Raw genomic sequence first — 5389 nt, forward strand, 5'->3', positions numbered from 1 at the left:
CGCTGTTGCTAAGACCATATTAACATAATCAGGATACAGCCTGCCAGATTATAATTGCATTTACAATCCTAGATTCTGTTATAAACTATGAATTGCCATCATGTACGTTCAGTAGGGCTGACTCTCATTCTCTCTATCTTTATTTATTCATTCAACATTCATTGAACTTTCCCTGTGCCACCGGCATTCTGGGAAGCACATCCGCAGCATGAGCCAAGCTCATTCTGCACTTTTCCTGCATCCGGTGGCCTCCTCTGGCAGGGAAGAAATTTTTCAAAGATATATGACATAATGATGAGGTGCTGACATTTCTGTTTTGTTAACATTGATGAGCTCAGAGAAATTTCCCCTGTGTTCTCTGCCTTTTAAAAAATGAGCTTAGTGAGTAGAAGGAATATGAGCAATCAAAACAAAACCAAAAGAGTAAATACTTGATATAGGAAATTGCTTCAGTTTTTGAGGGGATTGGGGAAAGCAGAGGAAGTAAGTATGCATTGGCTAAAAGGACAGAAAAATATTAGACAAGTAATGAGAACATAATAATGAATCTACTCACTGTTCCTGGGGAAGGGTTATACAAAGAGTGGTTTTGCAGCCTCTCCTAGAAAAGAGGGAAAAATCAAGTCATTAAGTGAAGACTCCTACCACCCAAAGTATCACTATTCCTTCAATGACTATTGATAAGAGCATTATTATTACTGTATCAAAGTGAATTGGCCCCCAAATGATCACTTTCTTTAGGGCTTTGATTATTCATCCTGGGAGAGCTTCTACTCAGTGCCCTCATCTGGATGGTGGGTAGACCACGTGCTTCAAAGAGGGTAGGCACCCTGGTTAACACACAGGCACAAACTCTAAAATGTTATTCCTTCAAATACTTGATTAACATTTAATGATTTTAAAAGGAAATATTTATATTTAATGTTTAAATCCTGGTGCAAATTAACATGAAAGCCCTTTGCCTTGGAAGCAGAGCCCATTTGGATATGCTATGCTAAGGTTGCCAAACACACTCAGCTTTGCAGAGAAGGAGCTAGAGGAAGTTGGTGAGAATAAGAGTTGGTGGGTTAGCTGGGGTCTCCAAGGTTATCAAGAAAAAGACAGAAAATTCTGGCCAAAGTGAATGCTTTTGAAAATGAAAGAAAAAAACCCACTGAAATCATAAAAGCTGATTGTTTACATAAAAGAAAGTAACTCCAAGTAGATTGTATTTTTCTTTCTTATTGTTATTACTTATACTTAGCTTTCCATTCAGAGCTTCCTAGTCTATACTTGATCTGCAGCACCAAACACATTTAACGTTAAGTAGTTAGCTTCAGTATAAAATTAGTCACTATGTAATTACTGGAAAGACAAGTTCATAACCGTAAAAGAAACGACAGAACTCTTTAAAACTCCTTCCATGCTGAGGAAATGTTTGTTCCTTCCAGGGTATCATTTTTTCAAACTGCTTTTCAGACTTCCTAGATTTTGTGGAGATTTTCAAAAACAAAGCAAGGTTTCAAATGGTTATGTGAAATTCTATAATTTGCTAGAGGATATATTTCTTATTTATTCCTTCTTATTTTTTTTATATCGCTGCCTCCAAATTCGATTTTACCCACACTGTGTCACTGCAGTTTTTCCCCAAGCAAGGTGTGAGTGAAACATTTGTTTAGTAAATATTTTTTGAATAACTTGCAGTAAACATAGTATCTCACAAATAGTCAGTGCTCAATAAAAAAATAATAATAATAATAATAAGCTGGCTACATCTGGAATGTGTGTTTATTCTGAGGGCACCTCGTAGCCCTTTCAAGATACATGAAATGCAGATTCTACCTCCAGCTAGGGTCTAGAAAATAGAAAAGTCCATGTGAGTAGTATAGAAAACCATCATGGAATTCAAAGCAGGAAGAACACTCCCTTATGGAGGGTTTCAGAGAAGTACTTCTGATAAAGGAGGCCTTAGAGCTTGAACAAGAAAGATGTCTAGAATTCAGGTCTCTGGATACATAGCAAAAGGTCACAGTGGGCTGAGGGAACATGAGAGAACATAAGCAGAGTCGTGAAATGTGTACGGGCACTTCAGTCCCAGCTTTAGGTAAAGAATTATAACATACTAGAGGCCCAGTGTATGAAATTCGTGTGTGGGTAGAGTCCCTAGGCCTGGCTGGCGATCAGGGCCGATCTGTGGGGTGACCGGTGGGGTGATCAGGGCCCCCCCAATCGCACCCACCTTGGCTGGCCTGGCGCTGCCCACTCGCCAGCCCTGCCCTCCACCTCCGCCGCTGGTCACCTCCCTCTGAGGGGCGACCAGCAGAGTGATCAGGGGGCCCCCACTGGCACCCGCCTTGGCTGGCCTGGAAACTGCAGGCTGGGGGCAGTTCCTGCATTGAGTGTCTGCCCCTGTTGGTCAGTGTGCATCATAGCAACGGGTCCTTCTGCCAGTCATTCTGCTGTTCAGTCAATTTGCATATTAGGCTTTTATTATATAGAATGCTACTAAGAATGAAAAAAGGAATAACATAAAAGGCAAGAGAGAAAATTATCAATCCAATATTCAATTTAAAATGTTTCATTCCTTCAACTAGCATTGAGCACCTATTAGATCTATGAACTGATTATGCAAAGACCAGTAAAACAAAATTTTTATCCTTGAATTTTTCATAGTTTAGTGGTGAAGACCAACACATAACTCAATCTTTTCAATATAAGTACTATGTTAAAGTAGACAGAGAAGGAGCATATAACTCTGACAGGGGAGGAAAGTCAAGGAAAGATAAAATGAAACTTAACCTTGAAGGTGAAAAAGCAGTTAATAGGCAAGGGAAGAGGCGTGGGTGGCCAAGGAGGCCTCAGACACAGTGCAGGGGCTGCAGGTGCAGGCAGTGAAGTAAGGTTTCTTACAATTCTATTTCCACACACTCCATCCAACATACATGATTAACTACAAACCCATTTAAAGTTTGCTTTATCAGCACTTGCTTTATAAATAAATTAGAGGCCCTGTGCACAAATTCATGCACCAGTGGGGTCCCTTGGCCTGTCCTGCAGGATCAGGCCAAAACTGGCTCTCCAACATCCCCTAAGCCTTAGGTTGTGAGAGGGCACAGACCAGGCTGAAGGACCCCACTGGTACACAATCAGGGCCAGGGAGGGATACGGGAGGTTGGCAAGCCAGGGAGGGACCGCAGGAAGGCTCTAGGGCAGTGGTTCTCAACCTGTGGGTCGCGACCCCTTTGGTGGTCAAATGACCCTTTCACAGGAGTTGCCTAAGACCATCCTGCATATCAGATATTTACATTACAATTCATAACAGTAGCAACATTACAGTTATGAAGTAGCAACGAAAATAATTTTATGGTTGGGTCACAACATGAGGAACTGTATTTAAAGGGCCAGAAGGTTGAGAACCACTGCTCTAGGGCATGTTCAGCCCGTCGCTCAGTCTCGACCAGCCAGACCCCAGCAGCAAGCTAACCTGCTGGTCGGAGTGTCTACCCCCTGGTGGTTAGTGCACATCATAGCGACTGGTTGACTGCTCCCTGGTGGTCAGTGCACATCACAGTGAGTGGTTGAGCAGCCTTAGCATATCATTAGCATATTACACTTTGATTGGTTGAATGGGTGACCAGATGATTGGACACTTAGCATATTAGATTTTTATTATATAGGATAGGACATTAACATTTCATTCATTCAACAAATATTTATTGAGCCAAGCTTGTCCACACAGTGTTCTCTGCTTTTTAAATTCCTTCCTAGCTTTTCTCATGTAGTTTTCTCTCCCTGGCTTGGTAATCTTCTCCATCTCTACACACCAAACTTTTACCCATCCACCAAGGCCCATCTATTCAAAGCCATAATTTTAGTGAAACCTTTGTTAATATCTCAAAAAAAGTTATTTCTACTTACCCCATACGCTTTCCTTGTCTTACATTGTTATACTACATTTTGATTTCTATAATTATGTTGATACCAAAATTTAATAGAATATTGTGATTTGTTTCTCTTTTTATCCTGTACAAGACTAGAATGTTTCACACCACCAACTTTTGCTGAAGTGAATTGACAAGATTATTTCAAGAATAAGTCAAGTATATATGTGGGTCTATATTTATAGGTCTATAAATAAATGTAGCATATATTTGTATATACAGATCCTATATAAACATCAACTGACAGACACAGCCATTTCAGTACATAGAGACAGCACCAGGGCAAGTGCGAGCCAATTGGGCACTGGGTGACCTTGTGCTTGCTGAGGAAAAGTAATTAAACATGGGCAAGAGATCCTATGAAGCCAAGAGACAAAATGTCATTGTATGCTTTCTTTGTGCAAACTTGCTCGGAGGAACACAAGAAAACATACCCAGATGCTTCAGTCAACTTCTCAGAGATTTCTAAGAAGTGCTCAGAGAGGTGGAAGACCATATCTGCTAAGGAGAAAGGAAAATTTGAAGAGATGGCAAAGGTGGACAAGGCCCGTTATAAGAGAGAAGTGAAAACTTATATCCCTCCTAAAGGGAAAACAAAAAGAAAATTACAGGATCCCAATGTAACAAAGATGCCTCCTTCAGCCTTTTGTTTGTTTGTTTTGATCTGAGTATTGCCCAAAAGTCAAAGGAGAGCATCCCAGCCTATCCACTGGCGACATTTCAAAGAATCTGGGAGAGATGTGGAATAACCCTGCTGCAGATGACAAGCAGCATTATGAAAAGAAGGCTGCTAAGCTGAAGGAGAAATATGAAAAGGATATTACTGCATACCAAGCTAAAGGAAAGTCTGATGTGGCCAAAAAGGGAGATGTCAAGGTTGAAAAAAGCAAGAAAAAGAAGAAAGAGGAGCCCTAACCGGTTTGGCTCAGTGTAAAGAGCATTGGCCTGCGGACTGAAAGGTCCCAGATTCGATTCCGGTCAAGGGCATATATCTTGGTTGTGGGTACATCCCCAGTAGGAGGTGTGCGGGAGGCAGCTGATCGATGTTTCTCTCTCATCGATGTTTCTAGCTCTCTATCCCTCTCCCTTCCTCTCTGTAAAAAATCAATAAAATATATTTAAAAAGAAGAAGGAAGAGAAGGAAGATGAAAAGGATGAGGACAAAGATGAAGAAGATTATGAAGATGAAAGTGAAGAAGATTATGAAGATGAAGGTGATGATGATAAATAAGTTGGTTGCAGTGCAGTTATTTCTTGTCTATAAAGCATTTAACCCCCTCCTCCCCGTCACAATTCACACTTTTTCTTTTTTTTCAGAGAGGAAGGGAAAGGGAGAGAGAGATAGAAACATCAATGATGAGAGAGCATCACTGATTGGCTGCCTCTTGCACAACCCCTACGGGTTCGAACCCACAATCTGGGCATGTGCCCTAGACCAGAATCGAACCCGGGAACCTGCAGGCCGACAC

At 41.2% G+C, this 5389-nt stretch overlaps 1 pseudogene across 1 annotated transcript; it reads left to right on the forward strand.

Moving 5' to 3' along the window:
- The first annotated feature begins 4279 nt into the window (after window positions 1-4279).
- Window positions 4280-5151, forward strand: LOC308513723 (high mobility group protein B1-like; annotated as a pseudogene). Its single transcript has 2 exons — window positions 4280-4814; window positions 5047-5151. The product of its transcript is annotated as a high mobility group protein B1-like (transcript).
- Window positions 5152-5389: the final 238 nt, after the last annotated feature.

This window comes from Myotis nattereri (assembly GCF_964212035.1).
Source record: "Myotis nattereri genome assembly, chromosome: 2".
Taxonomy (NCBI): domain Eukaryota; kingdom Metazoa; phylum Chordata; class Mammalia; order Chiroptera; family Vespertilionidae; genus Myotis; species Myotis nattereri.